General features: G+C 44.4%; 1 protein-coding gene and 1 long non-coding RNA gene across 10 annotated transcripts in view; one reads left to right on the top strand and one right to left on the bottom strand.

Annotated features, from left to right (window-relative positions):
* Positions 1 to 21436, bottom strand: part of LOC147712238 (scavenger receptor cysteine-rich domain-containing protein DMBT1-like) — a 685888-nt gene that overhangs the window by 155982 nt on the left and 508470 nt on the right. The gene's annotated exons all lie outside the window — the stretch shown is intronic.
* Positions 6994 to 8826, top strand: LOC147712239 (uncharacterized). The gene is made up of 3 exons (XR_015295987.1): positions 6994 to 7208; positions 7911 to 7980; positions 8454 to 8826. It is a non-coding gene; the product is annotated as an uncharacterized LOC147712239 (long non-coding RNA).

The raw sequence follows: 21436 nt of genomic DNA, 5'->3' as shown, positions 1-21436 counted from the left end.
TGGTTTCAACAAAAACAATTTACATTTTCTGCATTTTCAACAGAACACTTACTCAATGAGTGTAATATGTTCATTTCATCTCACAGCTTCCTTTTCAAATGCATAATATCTAGCTACTTAGTCTGCATACTTATTTATGAGTATGAGCATGCCTCCTCAAGCCTTATGTTCTGCACCAATGACCACTGCAACTTATTTTGCCTGCTATATTCCTTCTAGCAAATCAAGTATGTAAGAACTGTTCCTAAAGGCAGTTCCAGAGTCCGTCATAAATCCCCTTTTGTGACTACAGATATCCAAAGTCATGGACCAATCCAAAACCATACTGGCTGTCTTCATAGATTGTCCTATTCAAGTTTTCTGCAGGGTAATATGCTCTTGTCTGTGCACTTAAATATGCAACTTGTGCTGATGTTATTTCCAATCAACGGGCATGATACTTCCATAATTCAGAAATGAGACATACTGCATAAGCACTTCATTACAAAAAGAACAATTGATGGACAGAATTCAGAACAATGACAAACATTCATCCCAGTACAGAGATCTGGGCCTACATCCATCGTTTTTTATTCTCCCCATGCCATTCCAGTTTGAACCCAGCCATATGTAAATCCGTCTTGACAGAGAAGTCATGGCTTGGCGGTTTGGGCTGTGAGGCACAGGGTTAAGACTGATTTGCATATAGCTGTATCTGAATTGGGATGGCGAAGTGACCTAAAGAACAATGATCAATTCAACCCTGATCTGTGACTGGGGTGAGTGTCTGAAATGTTTCAGCACTCCGTTCATCATCTCCTTGTGTTTGCTTTGTTCGCCCCAAGTTGCCAAGGTATTCCCAGATGTGGGTCCCTTGATCTTATGCCACTGGATTCAAGCTAACCTGGCTGAGGAGGGCTGTTAGCCCAAAACCAGTCCCAGGATGCTTGTTTCCAGTCCAGGAAAGACATGACTTGGCATTATGGGCTGGACTGTTCCCATGAGGCACAGGGTCAATACTGACTTAAATATGCAACTTGTGCTGATGTTACATTTAACAGGCATGATACTTCCATAAATCAGAAATGGGACATAGTGCATAAGCACTTCATTACAAAAAGAACAATTGATGGACCGAATGCAGAACAATGTCATACATTCACCCCAATACAGAGAACTGTGCCTACATCCATCGTTTTTTTTGCTCCCCATGCCATTCCAGTTTGAACCCAGCCATTTGCAAATCCGTCTTGACAGAGAAGTCATGGCTTGGCAGTTTGGGCTGGACTGTTCCCATGAGGCACAGGGTTAAGACTGATTTGCATGTAGCTGTGTCTGAACTGGGGTGGCGAAGTGAGCGACAGAAAGATGATGGATTCAACCCAGATCTATGACTAGGAGTGAGTGTCTGAAGCAGTTCAGCGCTCCATTCATCATCTTGTGTTTGCTTTGTTCACCCTAAGTTGGCAGGATATGCTTAGACGTTGGTCCCTTGCGCACTTTGCCACTGGATTCAAGATAGCCTGGCTGAATAGGGCTGTTATTCCGAAACCCGTCCCAGGATTCTTGTTTCAGGTCCAGGGAAGATATGCCTTGGCCTTTCAGGCTGGACTGTTCCTATAAGGCAAAGGGTCAAGACTGATTTGCATATAGCTGTGTCTGAACTGGGGTGGCGAAGTGAGCTAAACAACGATGATGGATTCAACCCAATATGTGTCTGCGAGTTGAGTGTCTGAAACATTTCAGCGCTCCGTTCATCATCTCCTTGTGTTTTCTTTGTTCATGCTATGTTGGCAAGGTATGCCCAGACGTGGGTCGCTTGCTCACTTTGGTACTGGAGTCAAGCTAGCCTGGCTGATTAGGGCTGTTTACCCGAAACCGGTCTCAGTATGCTTAATTCCGGTCCATGGAAGATACGCCTTGGCAGTTCTGGCTGGACTCTTCCCATGAGGCACAGGGTCAAGACTGATTTGCACATAGCTATGTCTGAACTGGGGTCCCGAAGTGACCTAAAGAACGATGATGCCTTCAACCCAGATCTGTGACTGGGGGTGAGTGTCTGAAACGTTTCAGCACTCTGTTGATCATCTCCTTGTGTTTGCTTTGTTCACCCCAAGTTGGCAGGGTATGCCCAGACGTGGGTCCCTTGCTCACTATGCCACTGGATTGAAGCTAGCCTGGCTGATGAGTGCTGTTAGCCCGAAACCAGTCCAAGGATGCTAGTTTCCAGTCCATGGAAGACATGGCATTATGGGCTGGACTGTTCCCATGAGGCACAGGGTCAAGACTGACTTAAATATGCAACTTGTGCTGATGTTACATTTAACAGGCATGATACTTCCATAAATCAGAAATGGGACATAGTGCATAAGCGCTTCATTACAAAAAGAACAATTGATAAACAGAATGCAGAACAATGTCAAACATTCACTCCAGTACAGAGATCTGGGCCTAAATCCACAGTTTTTTTGCTCACCATGCCATTCCAAGTTTGGACCCAGCCATATGCAAACCCGTCTTGACCTTGCCCCCAATGGGAACAGTCCAGCCCGAACTGCCAGGGCAGGTCCTCCCTGGACTGGAAAAAAGCATCCTCGGACCGGTTTAGAGGTTTCACCCCTGATCAGCCAGGTTGGCTTGACTGCACTGGCATTGAGTGCACAGGACCCATGTCTTGGGATACCCGTACCACTCAGGGTGGCAAATTCAAAAAGAACAATTGATGGGCAGCATGCAGAAGAATGTCATACATTCACCCCATTACAGAGAACTGTGCCTACATCCATCGATTTTTTTTTTGCTCCTCATGCCATTCCAGTTCGAACCCAGACAAATGCAAATCCGTCTTGACAAAGAAGTCATTGCTTGGCAGTTCGGGCTGGACTGTTCCCATGAGGCACAGGGTTAAGACTGATTTGCATATAGCTGTGCCTGAACAGGGTGGCGACGTGAGCTAAAGAAAGATGATGGATTCAACCCAGATCTATGACTGGGAGTGAGCGACTGAAACAGTTCAGCGCCCCATTCATCGTCTCCTTGTGTTTGCTTTGTTCGCCCTAAGTTGGCAGGATATGCTTAGACGTGGGTCCCTTTCTCACTTTGCCACTGGATTCAAGTTAGACTGGCTGATGAGGGCTGTTATTCTGAAACCGGTCCATGGATTCTTGTTTCAGGTCCAGGGAAGATATGCCTTGGCAGTTCAGGCTGGACTGTTCCTGTGAGCCAAAGGGTCAAGACTGATTTGCATATAGCTGTGTCTGAACTGGGGTGGCGAAGTGAGCTAAACAACGATGATGGATTCAACCCAATCTTTGACTGGGGGTTGAGTGTCTGAAACATTTCAGCGCTCCGTTCATCATCTCCTTGTGTTTTCTATGCTCGTCCTACGTTGGCAGGGTATGCCCAGACGTGGGTCCCTTGCTCACTTTGCCACTGGATTCAAACTAGCCTGGCTGATGAGGGTTGTTATCCGGAAACCGGTCTCAGGATGCTTGTTTCTAGTCCAGGGAAGACATGGCTTAGCATTATGGGCTGGATTGTTCTCATGAGGCACAGGGTCAAGACTGACTTGCATATAGCTGTGTCTGAACTGGGGTGGTGAAGTGAGCTAATGAACAATGATGGATTCATCCCAGATCTGTGACTGGGGGTGAGTGTCTGAAACTTTTCAGTGCTCCGTTCATCATCTCCTTGTTTTTGCTTTGTTTGCTCTAAGGTGACATGGTATGCCCAGACGTGGGTCACTTGTTCACTTTGCCACTGGATTTAAGCTAGCCTGACTGATGAGGGCTGTTAGCCCAAATCTAGTTCCAGGATGCTTGTTTCCGGTCCAGGGAAGACATGGCTTGGCAGTCCGGGCTAGACTGTTCCCATGAGGCACAGGGTTAAGACTGATTTGCATATAGCTGTGCCTGAAGTGGGCTGGTGGCGTGAGCTAAAGAAAGATGATGAATTCAATCCAGATCTATGACTGGGAGTGAGCGACTGAAACAGTTCAGCGCCCCATTCATCATCTCCTTGTGTTTGCTTTGTTCGCCCTAAGTTGGCAGGATATGCTTAGATGTGGGTCCCTTCCTCACTTTGCCACTGGATTCAAGATAGCCTGGCTGATGAGAGCTGTTATTCCGACACCGGTCCCAGGATTCTTGTTTCAGGTACAGGGAAGATATGCCTTGGCAGTTCAGGCTGGACTGTTCCTATGAGGAAAAGGGTCAAGACTGATTTGCATATAGCTGTGTCTGAACTGGGGTGGCAAAATGAGCTAAAGAACGATGATGAATTCAACCCAGATCGGTGACTAGGTGAGTGTCTGAAACATTTCAATGCTCAGTTAATCCTTTCAATGTGTTTGCTTTGTTTGCCCTAAGTTGGCAGGGTATGCCAAGATGTGGCTCTCTTGCTCACTTTGCCACTGAATTCAAGCTAGCCTGGCTAATGAGGGCTGTTAGCCCAAAACCAGTTCTAGGATGGTTGTTTCCGGTCCAGGGAAGACATGGCTTGGCAGGTCGGGCTAGATTGTTCTCATGAGTCACAGGGTCAAGACTGATTTGTATATAGTTGTGTCTGAACTAGGGTGGCGAAGTGAGCTAGAGAATGATGAGGGATTCAACCCAGATCTGTGACAAGGGGTGAGTGTCTGAAACGTTTCAGTGCTCCATTCATCATCTCCTTGTGTTTGCTTTGTTCACCCTAAGTTGGCAGGGTATGCTTAGAAGTGGGTTCCTTGCTCACTTTGCAACTGGATTCAAGCTTGCCTGACTGATGAGGGCTGTTAGCACGAATCAGGTCCCAGGATGCTAGTTTCCGGTGCAGGGAAGACATGGCTGGGCAGTTCAGGCTGTACTGTTCCCTTGCCTAAAATTCATAAAGACATCACGGAACCGCCCATGCGGCCAATTGTAAGCAGTCTAGGGTCATTGTTGGAGCCCCTTAGCAAATACGCAGATTTTTTCTTGAATCTATTGGTCCAACATCAACGCTCGTATCTGAAGGACACAGCTCATACCATCTCGATATTTGAAGGGAGGAGCTTCGATGAGGTGACCCAGTTTCTGGTCACCTTAGATATCGAAGCTCTTTAGACAAATATCCCCCAGGACCATACCATCCAGGTGCTTTCATCCATCCTGGAGGGTGAGAATTTGAGGGGTGGACACAAGGATTTTATCCTAGGATGTGTGGAATTAGTATTAAAAAATAACATTTTTCTCCTTAAAGAAGAGCTATTCAAGCAAGTCAAGGGGACCAGCAAGGGGGCCACTTGTGCCCCCAGTCTGGCATGCCTCTACGTTGGTCATTTCGAAAAACAACACATCTACAACGAGATGGCCCCCTTTTATGAGAATGTCACCGTTTCATTGATGATATCATCTTTATCTGGAACGGTGCCAGGGAAGACTTGGTGTCTTTCTTGGAGTGGCTTAATCTGGGCGATAGAAACCTAAAATTCACTGCCCACTACAGTGCCCAGAGTGTAGAGTTCTTAGACATAAAAATTAAAGAAGTTAATGGACATTTAGAGGTTGAACTCTACACAAAGCCAATGGATAAACACCCTATTGCAGTACCAGAGCAATCACCCCCGATCCCAAAAAGACAATATCCCCTTTGGGGAATTTCTAAGGTCACAACGCAATTGCACAAGTCTGACAGATTTCTACCACCATGCTGAAATCATGGAACATAAACTATGCGAAAGGGGTTACCCTAAAAAACTTGTGAAACAATCTATGAAGCAAGCAAGATTTTATAACAGAGACAACCTATTAGATATAAACAGAAAGAAAACAAACAAGGCCCAGGATAGGATTGTTTTTGTGAGCCAATATTGTGGTCTCAGCAACAAGATCAAGAATATAGTCAATCGAAATTGGAAGATCATCAACAGTGGCCAAACTGTACCAGTACCCAAACCACTGTTTTCATTCCGACGTAACAGAACAATCAAAAATGCTCTTGTACAAACATATAAAAATAAGGCCAGTAGTGTGCAAACAACCCTGATCGATAACAAAAAAGCAATAGGTAACCACCAGTGTGGCTCATGCTCTATCTGCCCCAACTGTATCTCAACAAAGAAATTGATCTTCAGCGGGGAAACATTAATTCCCAAAAGTTTAAACAATTGCAGGAGCAAGAATTTAGTTTATCTGCTCGTTTGCCCCTGTGGCCTGGGCTATGTAGGGGAAACAGGGAGAGAGCTCCGAGTAAGACTATTAGAGCATAGATCATCAATTAAAAATAAAAAAGAAAATGCGCCCCTTACAAATCACTATCAAAAAAAGAACCATGACTGCAATGAGTTTACTTGGTTCATTCTAGAAATAATAAGTGTCAATAGAAGAGGAGGAAACCTAGATGCTATCAGAAAAACATGTGAACAATGGTACATGTGTTTTTTAGATACTGTAGAAAATGGCTTAAATTCAAAAGAGGATTGGATGAAATTAGTAGCCAGTAACTGAGATGAGACATGTGATTGTAGTCCAATTATAAGCTAAAGAAATTTAATTGTAGTACGCTCAAAATAATAAGTGGTAGCATGGAGGGAAATAAATCCATAAATAAGGTGTAGGAAAAAAAGCGTACCTCTCAAATGTAATATTAAGATAATCTCAGGGTAATCCAGCGCTGTTAATATTCTGCAAAACAGTAGGAGCAAACGTAGGTCTAATTATAAAAAGGTTTCAGAAATAGACCCAAATAAAAATGAATAAATGGCCCTATAAAGGGAACAAGAAACGATGTAATAAGCTCTGAAGCACTGAAAAGCATAAATCAGGTTGACCTTGTTTATTTCAAATTGAAACTAACGCTGAAATAACCATTCTAAACGTATTGTGGTAGAGAACACTTTAAAGAAGGGACACCCATAATATTGATTGTTAAAACCACGCCTAATAAGAAGTATAAACGAGGCATGGTTTAAACTTGAGAATGAGGCTTGGAACCGGATGTCGTCAGAAAACTAGAACGAGGCGTGAAATAGATAGAGAACACAAACGAGACGTGAAATGCTCAGCCGTGCATAGCGCCCGTTCAAAATTAAACTGACTATGGCCGCTAATTAGAAAGAACAGCTGAACCTAATATAACTGGCCAATTAACATGAGCACGATATAAAGCGGCAGCGGAAGAGGCTGAAACATTCGACTCTTTCCCTGTGAAGAGAGGAGCCGTCGTTAGACGCTAGACGGGTGTGGAGACGCGGAGGCTAAAACCTGCAACAGGTAAGGAACGTTTATGCCGATGGGGCCCTCCTGATGATTATTAGCACTATTTCGAAACCATGGGTGACAGTGTCTGCAACTAACGGAGCTGCGCTGTCTTTAATTTAATCCCCCTGCGAATACAATAAGCCTGTATACTGCGCCGATTATCCACCCCATTTAAAACTCATCAAGGCACGATACGAGGTGGGTCTATAGCGCATTATAAATAATACATACAGGAAGGGTAGATCGTTCTGCAAGAAGATGCCCATTGTATGTTTACCTCTTTATTTAGAAATTACCAAATACGTAGAGCTGAGGGAGCAACTTTCTTCAAGAAGGTGGCACCGTGGAAGACAGCAAAGTTGAAAAGAACCCCAAATCTGGGAATAAGCATCAGTAAAATCAGATAAATTTACTAAACAACAAAGAATCGTACTGTGTGGAAATATTATGAAAGCTAGGTAGTTTAATAAATAGAAGGAAACAAATAATGACAATAAATTAAAAAAATTCTTCTTTATATAGTTTCCGATCCTGCATGATTTTGAATGATCGCATAACAGGGGCATGAGTGGAAGCCATAAAAAGAATACACTCAGGTAATTTAGGATTTTTAAAAAAGACAGAATGTATCCAGATAGAGAGAACTACTCTTCTGTTATGTTAGAACTTGTCTGCTTTATAAAGTTTAATAACAAACAATAAACTACTTTGCAGATTTGCCCAAAAACCCTATGATGTTGAGCTCGGCAACTCAGAAGAACTTCAAATAATAATATGAGATAAGGTAATAACTCCAAGAGAGGGTGGTATGATTTATCTGTAGGTGTGAAAACACTGGTAGCCTATATGAAAGATATAACAGATTGATGACAGATCATGGTGGCTTATCCCCCAGAGGGCTCCCTAGGTAGTGGGCCTCCCCTACTGGTGGAGTACAAATGCAATTTAACAAGCACACATGGTAATATTGGACATGCATTTTATTTTGTTCAAAGTAATATGGATATAAATATGAGGCTAATAAGGCGCCTGGAAAATGTGACACTGGACGCAACACAAAGTACATGATCCAAACTTTAGATAAGAAGAAGATAAATTAAAAAAGATGTGTAAAATAATGGAATTGATGCCTGTGAAAGGACTAAGGACTGTACACTTCATGTGACAAATAATGGAAGTTTTATAAAAAAGATTAATTAACAAATGTAACTTTGAGAATGTTGTGAAAAATACTGATCCTAGTATGTTTACCAACAGGACTTTTAACTACAAGGCAACCATCCAGTGACGTTTATTAGGAGAGATCATTAATTCAGTCTTGAGAAAGATGGCACAATAACTAAGCTATCGAAACGCGCCGACGCCCAACAAACCGCATAATTGAGTAATCAAGCTTCTCCTGTGTATCGCAAGAATTTAATGTGTCCAGGATTGGGTTTTTGAATTTGGATACTTGATGTGCAAAGTCTGAATGACAAATTATACTGTCTTTTGTTTGTCTCTCCCCCTTTTTGTGTTTTTATAATTGATAAACTGTATGGTATTGTCTCTTTTTTAAGTTGATATCTTGAGTTTATAACTTTGATGAGATTTAGCACTGTGATCATTTTAGCAGTATATGCCAATAGAATGTGGAATTGTTTTTTATTGTGTATTTTTATGTTTTTAATATAACAATAAATTTGATATATATGCATTTGTTTTGTCACATTTGTACAATACGAACGTCCATTATTAACATTTGGGCCTGATTAGCTAGTAATCTTGCCAAGGAAATTCTTTTATTTTACTGTTGAAAAGTACCCTATTCCCCTGGTGTAGGGGGTCTCTCTCTGCTATATCTTATACTGTTCCCATGAGGCACATGGTCAAGTCTGATTTGCACATAGCTGTGTCTGAACTGAGGTGGCGAAGTGAGCTATTAATCGAGGATGGATTCAACCCAGATCTGTGACAAGGAGTGAGTGTCTGAAATGTTTCAGTGCTCCGTTCATCATCTCCTTTAGTTTGCTTTGTTTGACCTAAGTTAGAAGGGTATGCCCAGACTTCGGTCCCTTGCTTACTTTGCAACTGGATTCAAGCTAGCCTGGCTGATGAGGGCTGTTAGCCCGAAACCAGACCCAGGATGCTTGTTTCCAGTCCAGGGAATACATGGCTTGGCAGTTCGGGTTGGACTGTTCACATGAGGCACAGGGTCAAGACTGATTTGCATATAGCTGTGTCTGAACTGGGGTGGCGAAGTGAGCTAAAGAACGATGATGGATTCAACCAAGATCTGTGAATGGGGGTGAGAATCTGAAACATTTCAGGGCTCCGTTCATCATCTCCTTGTGCTTGCTTTGTTTGCCCTAAGTTGGCAGGGTATGCCCAGACATGAGTTCTATACTCACTTTGCCACTGGATTCAAGCTAGCCTGGCTGATGAAGGCTGTTAGCACGAAACTTGTCCCGGGATGCTTGTTTCCGGTCCAAGGGAGACATGGCTTGGCATTTCGGGCTAGACTGTTCCCATGAGGCATAGGTTCAAGACTAAATTGCATATAGCTGTGTCGGAACTGGGGTAGCGAAGTGAGCTAAAGAACGATGATTAATTCAACCCAGATCGGTGACTAGGGGTGAGTGTCTGAAACATTTCAATGCTCAGTTAATCATTTCCATGTGTTTGCTTTGTTTGCCCTAAGTTGGCAGGGTATTCCCAGACATGAGTCCCATGCTCATTTTGCCACTGGAATCAAGCTAGCCTGCAGGCAAGATGGCCGCCGTGAGGTTGTGGTGAGAAGTCGCTCCAGACCTCTCTCCCCGTGACACCCAGATGGTTTGGAAATAAGGACTACTATACCCCCTCTATGGATTTAAGTAGCTGGTTGCAGAGAGGACTGAGCAGGTTCCGTCCAAAATACCCAGGTGTTAAAGAACAACTCACCCGATTTCTTCGAAAAGCATTTGAGCTGAGAGCGGTGCTTCGTGATCAACTGATAAGGATGCCTGCACGTCTATCCAAGGCCGACAAAGACAAGGAGAAGGCAAAGCTGCAACAGGATGCAACAGCAAACACACAAGGAACGGGCGGTAAAGGTGCCCATGGCAGCGTAAAAAGAATCAGCAACGATCCACCCTCAGGACCACAACAACAGCGAGGGCCTGGTGCCATAAGGAAGATAATACCCCCGGTTCAAAAGGGGAAGAAAATCGAGAAAGCGGAGAAAGCAGAGACGGCGGAGGTGCGCCCAAAGCATGATACATCGGCAGCGTCTGCAGTAAAGTATGATCGGCCCCCAGACTACTCCATCGAAGACACTGTAATAGCGGCAAAACAAGGCACGAGCAAAGGGAAAGAAGCGGCACTAAGGCAGCCTACCTTGATGGAAGCGTTTACTCCTAGGAGAAGCTCACAGCCGGACACGGAGTTTACCGCTAGCAGAGACGTCCTCGAGGACGCAGCGGCTGAAGCACCGGCAGCGACTGACGCTTCCAGCGCGGAGACAGTGGCTGCTAGGCAACTCAGAGACCCGGCAACAGCACACATCGGCAGCGGCAGCGGAGACGGAGGTATCACGGGAGCTGCAGTGCCGAAGGTAATACAAGTCTCAGAATCAACTAACAGTGGGCTAAAGGAGGCTAAGGGGGCTAGCAATGCTACAACACCAACTGCAATTAAGGGTCCACATAAACCTGGCTTAGTAGGAAGCGCAGACATGATGGAAGCGCTAATTCAGCTGGAAGCAGAAATAAAAAGTTAAAGGAAAGAAACAATGGGGCTAATAATCCAGCGGAAACAGGAAAAAGTGCAATAATAGGTGCAGAAAATAAAACTGTTGGACTGGAGAAAAGAGAGGGAGCCTCACTGGAGGGGGAATGCTTCTTTTCAGTGAATGAGGACGCTGATACTACCCAGTCAAGCAATGAGACTTCAGAGGAATTAGATGAAGATTCGAGCTATGGTTCGAGCTCATCAATAAAAGATACCACGCAGAGAAAGAGAAGGTCAAAGGGTAGAAGATATGGCGGAGGATTGGATTCGCCCATAGCAGGGGGGAGGAAGTTAGACTGGGACTATTCTGCAACATCCCAGACCTATGTAGAGGAAAGTAACTCACAGGCCTCCGGTAGTACCCCCATCCCAGCGCAGTATATGGCCCCCTTTGACACGATATGCTCCACACTCAAACAGATGCAAGGGGAAGCGAGGACGGAAAGTCGGAGGGCTAGACAAGCCACAAAGAAGATCCAAAATACCCTTAGAAAAGTCAACAAGCTGTATGAAGGTCTCAGCGAAAGAGTGACTGAGGAGGAGGCACGGACTGGGAAGCTAGAGGATGATGTGGGGGGATGGCAGGACTTCAAAATGGAACAGGAGAAATTGACGACCGATATGCAATGGAAGCTGGAGGATTTTGAGAACCGCCAGAGGCGGAATAACATTCGCATTCTGGGAGTGGAGGAAGGAGCAGAGGGAGATGACATTATGCACTTTGTTGTTAACTTGCTAAGAGGTGCGTTCCCCGAGTCGCAGTGGGAGTGGGAGAGAGAGATACAACGAGCCCACAGATTTCCCTTCACCATTAGAAAAGGCAGAGGGGCTGAGAGGCAGGCAGGTCAACAGGCACTGCCTAGAGCCATTTTGATATATGTTGGGAACTACCTGCTCAGAGAGGAAATAATCGATAAGGCTAGACCGGACAGGAAAAGAACTTTTGAGGGAACCACCTTCTTCGCCAGACCAGATTTCTGCCACGTAACCGTCGAGAGAAGATGGAGACTCAGGCAGCTTATTAAACCCTTCCAGGCTCTAGGTTCTGAGGCATATCTTTTATTTCCTGCTCGACTGAAAGTGGTTACAAGGGGTAGAACAAATATCTTCTTGTCCGAGATCAAGGCCCAACAGTTCTTGGAGGAGATTAAAGCGCAGAAAGAGGGCAGAGTAGTATAGAACTGTTAAACTCCAAGGGTTTGGAATGAGGTACAGCGAGATATACGCACTGGGAGGGGAAGATATTAGATCTTGGTATATTAATGTTTGGACTATTGTTAAGTGGACAGAACATGCAAAATAGTGAAACTACTAAGAGAAAATTACAGAGGGGGGGGTATACGACAACACAGGGTGATGGGTGAGGGGAGAGAGGAGCGATCCCCACAAGCTACCGCGGCTACATATAGGTCTTATGGACCTATTTGCCAGTAAAAGGGGGGAGAGGGGCGGGAGACAGAAGGGGGGCAGGGTGGGAGCAGGGGGAGTAGGGGCTAAAAAGAGGTCCGAAAATGTAAAAAAAAGGGAGGTAGGATGTAAGAAGCAGCACAGGAAAGCACACACCATCGCGCAGGGAGCTCATTCTTTACACTATGCATTAGCCAGAAGGAGAAAGACAAGTGTTAATCATCAGTTCCATGATCAGATTAAAATGATAGACAGGCTAAGGTATGCTGAGTTGGACAAAACTTATGAGGTATTCTAATGACTTGTAGGATTGCTACTATTAATATCTGTGGCCTTAATGATGCGGGTAAAAGACTTAAGGTGGCGGCATTACTTAGGACACTTAAGCTGGATTTGGTTTGTCTCCAGGAAACACATGTTGAAGCCTCTAAGTCATATCTTATGGATCAATTAGGGTTCGCTGTACTGGCAAATACCAAGCAAGGGACGGAACATAGGGGGGTTGCTGTATTAGGGAGATCCACTGACGTAGAGGTGCTAAGGAAACTGGAGACCCAATGGGGAAGGTGGGTAATATTGGAAATAAAAAAACAAGGGAGAAAAGTGCACCATAGTTTCTGTCTATGGTTCGACAGAGGACGATCCTGAAATCTTCCAATTTCTAGACACCGAGTTGGCACTCTGGCCTGAGCCAATTATATGTTTTGGGGATTTTAATATTCATGATCCTAGTAGTTCATTTGTGCATACAGGGGGGGTTTATGTAGGGAGAAAAAAGAGAACCCACAGAGCTCTCTCTAATTTAGTGTCAAATAATTATTTAGTGGATCCATGGACTAAATTAAACCCAGGTACCGATGGTAGCACTTTTTACTCAGCCCCTTACAAGATACTTGTTAGGCGGGATTATTTTCTGATTTCACCCGCCTTGTTGACAGAGGCACAAATAGAAAAACAACCCTGAATTGTTTCAGATCACAGCCCTTTGATTTTAACCATTAGATTGGGCCAGGAATGTCGAAAAGATATGCAGTGGACATTTGAAAGAGCCCTTTTGAAGGATGAAGGATATAGGGTTCACATGACAGATTGGATCAGGGCTTATTGGGAAATTAACAAAGGTACGGCTTCTATAGGAGTGGTATGGGATGCCTTTAAGGTCGGGATACGAGGTGAGATGATGAGTTATGTGTTCTCAGCCCAGAAAAGGACACAGCTTAAAATTGAGGAGGTTTACCAAAAGCTGATAAGGGTTGAGGAGGAATTGGCGCAGGACTTAAAATATAGTGCACCTATAGAATTGCATTTGTTAAAAATAGTGGCTCTTAGAGCGGAAGCGATAGAAAGTATATCAAAAAAAGCAGCGGAGAATTATCTAAGTAAGAGGGAAGCCGCGTATGAGTTAAGCGAGAAGGTAGGTCACCTATTAGCAGTACGCACCAGACAGAGATTAGCAGCTTCAGATATTGGGGAGATTATGGATGTGAATGGAGCTAAAGTTTTTGAGACAACCGAAGTAAGGGAAGTGTTTAGACAGTATTATGAAAAACTATATACTAGGGATAGCATAGGAACAGAAAGGGAGACTGAAAACTATCTTAGAGATATTACTTCTCCGGGTATATCTGCGGAGGAAAGGGATAGATTGGACGCCCCCTTTAGCCTGGAGGAATTCTTTATGGCTCTAAATATGTTACCATCAAGTAAAGCAGCCGGCCCAGACCAACTCCCAGTAGAGTTTTATAAAGTGTTTTATCAAGTTCTGGGAATAGAATTGTTTAATGTTATGCTAGAGGCACAGAAGGGGGATAATATACCTGAGTCATGGGGAGAAGCGGAGATCATTGTCATTTTAAAAAAAGGCAAAAACTCGACACTCTCGGGGTCATATAGGCCTATTACACTGATGAATGCAGATACTAAGGTGTATTCCAAGATACTAGCAAGAAGGTTTGCAGATGTAATAGAAGGACTAGTAAGCCACACTCAACATGGGTTTATACCTGGCAAAGGCACGACGCAACACATTAGGCAGGTGATTACAACTTTTGACGCGGGAGGCGTCCTGGGAGACCCTATCGCGGCTCTTTTTCTGGATGCCGAGAAGGCGTTCGATAGAGTCTCCTGGGAATACCTATGGCAAATTTTAAAATGGAATGGATTGGGGAATAGCTTTATAATCGCAATGCAGACTCTCTACAAAAATCCGACAGGAAGGATTAGAGTTAACAGAGGCAAATCAGCAGCAGTCAGGATTGGGAGAGGGACCAGGCAGGGGTGCCCATCCTCCCCATTTCTATTCGCTCTTTACTTGGACCCACTGATAAAGAAAATGGAGGGCAATGAAAGGATTCCTCCAGTAAGGTTGAATGGATGCGAGGTAAAAACTCTCGCCTACGCCGACGACGTGGCCAATTTAAAACCCAATCCTAGCATGGCCATAGGGGAAATTGAGTCCGAAGCACAAAGATTTGGGCAAATATCTGGATACAGTTTAAACAGGTCTAAAACCCAAATAGTATGCAACCAATATGCTGTGCTTAATGATCAAAGAGTGGTGGACTCAGCGATGTATTTGGGGGTTGCAATCACACCGGACTTGGACTTGCTGGTACAGAATAATCTAGCACCCTTAATGCTAAAGGTCAAGACGGATCTGGATCGAATGATCAATTTACATTTGTCGTTAGTGGGCTGCACTAACGTTTTAAAAATGTTAATATTGCCAAAATTCTTGTATTTTTATAGGACAATCCCGTTATTTTTCGAGACGGAATGGTTTAAGGATTTAGAAAATATGTTGAATAGATTTATCTGGGCCCAGGGCAAGACTCGTAGGGCATATCGCTTTATGTCATTGCCCAGAGAGAGAGGAGGTTGGGGAGCACCTGATTTCAAATTATATTACTGGGCATCGGCATTGCAATACATGCGAGGGCTGATAGGTGGGGGCGGTTTGGATTATAGAACAACAAGCGATTCATCTAGGATATATTCTATAGTGTTGGGACCGGAGGTGGATAATTCGTTTCTTAAATGTATTGATTTCGCATATTACAAGTGAACTAGATTTAAGACAGTCCAAGCCGCAATTAAAATTTGGACCGCCGTGATGAAGAGAATTGGACTGGGTCGATATAATTGGTATACCAGATTGTTTAAAAATGTTTCCCTCCCAATGCAGATCTTTGGGACACCACAATGGCAGGCTGGATGGAGAAGGGGATAATACAGTGTGGGGATATGAGGAGTACGGAGGGCGTGTATCAATTTACAGAGCTAATGAGCAAATTTGGACTAGACAGGAGGGATTTTTTTAAATTTCTGCAGGTAAGAAGCTTTTTGGCGAATAAGCAGGGTGGGAATGTGGGTTTCAGTAAGGTAGAAATAATGGAGAAAATAAGGTTAGGGGGGACTGGTCTATTCAGAGTTTCTATGCAAATTTGTTAGCAGGAAAATCAGATGATATGGACAAATATAGTGAGTAGTGGGCAGACAAGTTGGAAGGTGAAGCCAGTTGGTTTAAAGAGTCGTTGGATTCAGGGCGAACTCTGCTCTGCTCAGCACCGCTGCAATCACAGCAATACAAAACCCTCTACTCACTATACTTCACCCCAGCAAAAGTAGCAAAATGGGAGGGTAACATAGGTACCACATGTCCAAGATGTAGTTCCTCTGATGCAGACTTAATACATATATTTGCTGTATGCCTGCAGCTACAAACTGTGATAAAGGAGATAGAGAGGTTTCTCGATGCCTCCCGAATATCCAGATTACCCTAAAACCTCCAGAAATACTATTAGGGAGAGTCACAGACACCAATATTAATCAGAGGGAGTTTATTTTTGTCGCAATGGCAGTTTATAGGCTTTGTATAGCCAGGGCCTGGCTTGATAAAAACCCCCCAGTAATGCAAGTCTGGTTGTCTAATCTCTTATCAACTTATAATCTGGAAAAAAATATCTATGCCCGAAAAGGTAGAAAAGGGAGGAGATTGGGGTTGAAGATTTGGGACCCTATTATAAGATGGAGAGAGGGACTGGGATTGCAGGATTAAAATAGGAAGGCATTGGATGTGGTAGCGGCTGTAGGAAATCGAGCCGGTTAAGTATTTGAAATAAGTAAAAAGATTCGTTGAATTTTATGTTTGATGTATGATGTAATATGTTATATGATTTGTAAAGTAATAATGGAGTATGCGCGATGTAAATGTGCTAACTGTGCAATGGTTAAAATAAAAATATTTAAATTAAAAAAAAGGAATCAAGCTAGCCTGGCTGATGAGGGCTGTTAGCCCACAAATGGTCCCAGGATGCTTGTTTCTAGTCCAAGGAAATCATGGCTTGGCAGTTTGGGCTAGACTGTTCCCATGGCGCACAGGGTCAAGACTGATTTGCATATATCTGTGTCTGAACTGGGGTGATGAAGTGAGCTAAAGGAAATCATGGCTTGGCAGTTTGGGCTAGGCTGTTCCCATGGCGCACAGGGTCAAGACTGATTTGCATATATCTGTGTCTGAACTGGGGTGATGAAGTGAGCTAAAGAACGGTGATTGATTCAACCCAGATCTGTGACTGGGGGTGAGTGTCTGAAACATTTCAGTGCTCCGTTTATCATCTCCTTGAGTTTGCTTTGTTCGCCCTAAGTTGGCAGGGTACGCCGAGACATGAGTCCCATACTCACTTTGCCACTGGATTCAAGCTAGCCTGGCTGATGAGGGCTGTTTGCCTGAAACTTGTCCACGAATGCTTGTTTCAGGTCCAGGGAACACATGGATTGGCAGTTCCGGCTGGACTGTTCCCATGGGGCACAGGGTCTAGACTGATTTGCATATTGCTGTGTCTGAACTGGGGTGGCGAAGTGATCTAAAGAACGATGATGGATTCAACCCAGATCTGTGACTAGGGGTGAGTGTCTGAAACGTTTCAACACTACGATCATCATCTCCTTGTGTTTGCTTTATTCACTCTAAGTTGGCAGGGTATGCCCAGACGTGGGTCCCTAGCTCACTTTGCCTCTGGATTCAAGCTAGCCTAGCTGATGAGGGTTGTTAGCCCGAAACCGGTCCCAAGATGCTTGTTTCCAGTCCAGGGAAGACATGGCTTGGCATTATGGGCTGGACTGTTCTCATGAGGCACAGGGTCAAGACTGACTTACATATAGATGTGTCTGAACTGGAGTGGGGACGTGAGCTAAAGAATGATGATGGATTCATCCCGGATCTGTGACTGGGGGTGAGTGTCTGAAACTTTTCAGTGCTCCATTTATCATCTCCTTGTTTTTGCTTTGTTCGCCCTAAGGTGGCAGGGTATGCCCAGACGTGGTTCACTTGCTCACTTTGCCACTGGATTAAGATAGCCTGACTAATGAGGGCTGTTAGCCCAAAACCAGTCCCAGGATGCTTGTTTCCGGTCCAGGGAAGACATGGCTTGGCTGTCATGATTTATCCTGCCACCATGAAGCGCCTGCATGAACAGTATGTTCAGAAATGCAATATGCATCTATATCGTTTCTTTAACTACATGTCCCATAATGCCTAGCGACTGGGAGGAGTTGGGCAGTTACACCTTGGTTATATACACACACACCCCCACACATAGTTCACTTCAAAGTGCTCCTGCGTACCCGCGAGTCGTAGCACGCCGCATCCCGTAGAGGGGTGCGAAGGCCCCGATGATGAAGCATGACACCAAGGGGCCTGTTGGTGTGTGAGGGGCATTTAAACAACACTGTGTGTCTCCCCATCACTTTAGGGATCACCACCTTGAGTGGATTCCACTTTGTTTACTTATACGCATAGGGAGACTGAATCCACTGACTCTCTCTCTCCCCCCTTCTGTTACAATTTGTGTATTGACAGCGCACAGCTGTGGGAGCCCCTTTCCCATCTTTGTTTTCCACTTTTGGATATACACGGACACACATACAAAACACTTTAGTCTCATAACCCTCCTGCTCTCCTCATCTAATATCATGGAGGATGAACATGGATTGACCTTTAGCGAAGATGATATCGACCGTATTCTGGCTGATGACAAACCCTTTGAAGGCCTTAGTAACAGTGACCCTGGCCCAGCTGTAGCAGACTGGGATGAATTAATGAATATCCGCAAAACCCAAATCAGGACAGCCCTCCATGGCTTACTAATGAGAGAGTATCTACGAAGCAAGATGGCTCCTCAAGGCCTACTAGTCAAAACAGAACCTTTTATTTTCCAAGATGATCTCATTTTTAAAAAGGCGTGGTCACTCATCTCGTGGCATTGTACCAGGGATTGGCTGGTACTCATAGTTCAAACTGCCGCGAGAAAGTCAGTGGAATTAAAAGTTGAGATACAAAGACTAGAAGTACAGCTCAAAGCTTTCATTTCCCCCGCAGATTTAAAAAAAGGCCTTGAAGAGCTAAATCAACAAATGAAGGATTTTGAGGCAACCTTGAAACAAAGCAAGTTTAACAAATTCAAAAAAGACAAAGATCGCTTTACCCCTGAGAGAGCCTACCCCTACACCCGAGCTGACTATGTCATGAAAGACAACTCAAGTGACACTGACAGCGTCAACTCTGATAGCAGTAACTCAAGTAATAAGTCAGGTGGTTTTCAACAAAGAAAACAAAGGGGAGGATTCCGTCAACAAAGGGCTCAATTTCCACGCCAACGTGGCTGGCGAGGTTTTCAAGGACCCCAATTTAATCCTTACCAACCGCCGTTCCAATTCCCACAGTATCAGTTTGTACCACCACAGATGGGACAAATGTACCCACAATGGGTTCCGGATCAAACCAATGCTCCCCAGAACCAACAGCCTTTTTTATCCTGGGGCCAAGGATCGCGCAGAGGGCGGAACAAGAAGGGCAACAACGTCAATTGGCAACCCGCAGAGGAGGAAGACCCACGGGTAGTGACGAGGTTGATGACGGCGAATCAGGCGTCATCGAGCAGCAGGGGGACCTAGTTATTAACATAACCCCCTGGCCCCTCACTGATTTACAGAGGGAGGTACTAAATAAAGGTCTAGGATATGTCCCTACGAATAAACCTGACATTTTTTTATTGCACAAAGAAATGCAGGAGTTCATCAGAACTATAAAACTGCGGGCTTTTTTCAAAGACAAGGAGCCACCCACAGAGACCTCAGACACCGGCTTAAAACCGAGATCAACTTTTACACCTTTAGATAATCAACTTCCGGTAGAGGTGCTGGCTTTTGAAAAGGCCATAATGCAAGACTTAAAAAGTCTAGAAAATAGACAGAAGATTTTTCAGAACATGTAAAGGATGGAAAATGAGGCCATTAAGGAGTTGAGGATGAAAAAAGACCTGATCATAAAACCCGCGGACAAGGGTGGGGCAATAGTCATCCAAACCACCTTAGCCTATGATAAAGAATGCAGGAGGCTTCTGTCTGACAATAGAAACTATCAAATCCTCACTGAAGATCCAACTGAATCACTGAGAGTTCAGATAGGAGGCATGGTGGAAGAGGCACTTGCCCATGACTGGATTACCAAGAAGGAGTCGGAGTTCCTGATACAAAAGAACCCACGAACTCCTTATTTTTACACTATACCCAAGGTGCATAAAAACCTTGACAACCCTCCCGGCCGCCCCATCGTTTCAGGCATCTCATCTATTCTGGAACCCCTGTCAAAATTTGCGGATGCCTTTCTCAGACCAATTGTGCAGGCCACTGACACATATCTGAAGGATACTAAGGCGGTACTCCAATTGCTGAAAAACCAGACATTTGACCCTAGCTCCCAGATGCTCCTCAGTCTCGATGTGGAGAGTCTCTATACGAGCCTCCCACACGAGGAGACCTTACAAATCATTGAGGAGGTTCTACACTCAAAAAACTGGGAATACCACACCCCACGGAATGTAGTGCTTGAATGTATCTCATTGGCCCTTACTAAAAATTTCTTTGAGTACGATGGCACCCTCTTCTGGCAAAAACATGGGACCAGCATGGGCAGTACTTTTGCCCCGAGCTTGGCTGGACTATATGTCCATCATCTTGAGTCTACAAAAATTCTACACTCAGATAACCCATACAGGACGAGGATACGTACCTGGCGGAGATATATAGATGACATCTTGGTTATCTGGGAAGGAGACATGACCACAGTAACTGACTTTACTGTTTGGCTTAACAACCAGAATGCTTTCTTGAAATTTACCCATCAGGTGTCCAACCAGAGCATGGTATTCCTGGATTTAAACATTTATCATGAAGCAGGAACCCTAAAAACTGAAACACATTTCAAATCAACGGCCAGGAACTGCCTCCTCAGATTTGACAGCTTTCATCCACGTCATCTGAGGGAGAACCTTCCCTATGGACAGTTCCTGCGCCTACGGCGGAACTGCAGTGATATTGCTAAATATAAATCTCAGGCCAAGGACCTTAGTATAAAACTAAGACAGAGAAAATACCCAGAACCTGTAATCAGAAAAGCATCAAAAAGAGCCAGGAACAATAATCGTGAAGCCCTCCTAGAGGACAATCCTCGTAGGGAGGAAGCTGAAAAAAGAACAGTATGTGTTACCACATACAGCCCGGTAACCAACCAAGTGACCAAGTTGGTAAACAAACACTGGCGCACTCTAACGAGTAGTGGTCTATCTTTGGAGAAACCTTTGTTTGCCCACAGAAGGGGCAGGAACCTGAGAGACATGCTTGTCCATACAAGACCGCCCCCCACGAAAAATGATCAAACAAGACTTCAGGGCTTACATGGTCACTACCCATGTGGTAACTGCAACAATTGCCACCTCACTAAAAAAAGCCTAAATTTGACTTTCTCAAATGGGACACAGTGGGAGCAACGGATGTTCACAAATTGCAACAGCAAGAACGTTGTATATTTGATCACGTGCCCCTGTGGAAAAGAATACGTTGGTATGACAACAAGACCTGTCAAAACAAGAATCAACGAACACAAAAGTAACATTAGATGCAAGAAACTCACCACCAAAATGTCTACCCATTTCATTGAACATCAACACTGTGTGAATGAACTGCAGTGGACAGTTATTGAACAATTACCTTCAGAGGTGGGCCTTTTGGAAAAGGAACAACGG

This window comes from Lissotriton vulgaris, chromosome 5, assembly GCF_964263255.1.
Source record: "Lissotriton vulgaris chromosome 5, aLisVul1.2, whole genome shotgun sequence".
NCBI classification, from domain to species: Eukaryota; Metazoa; Chordata; class Amphibia; order Caudata; family Salamandridae; genus Lissotriton; species Lissotriton vulgaris.
Note: the sequence above shows the minus strand (reverse complement) of the source record. Positions and strands in the feature narration are given on the sequence as shown.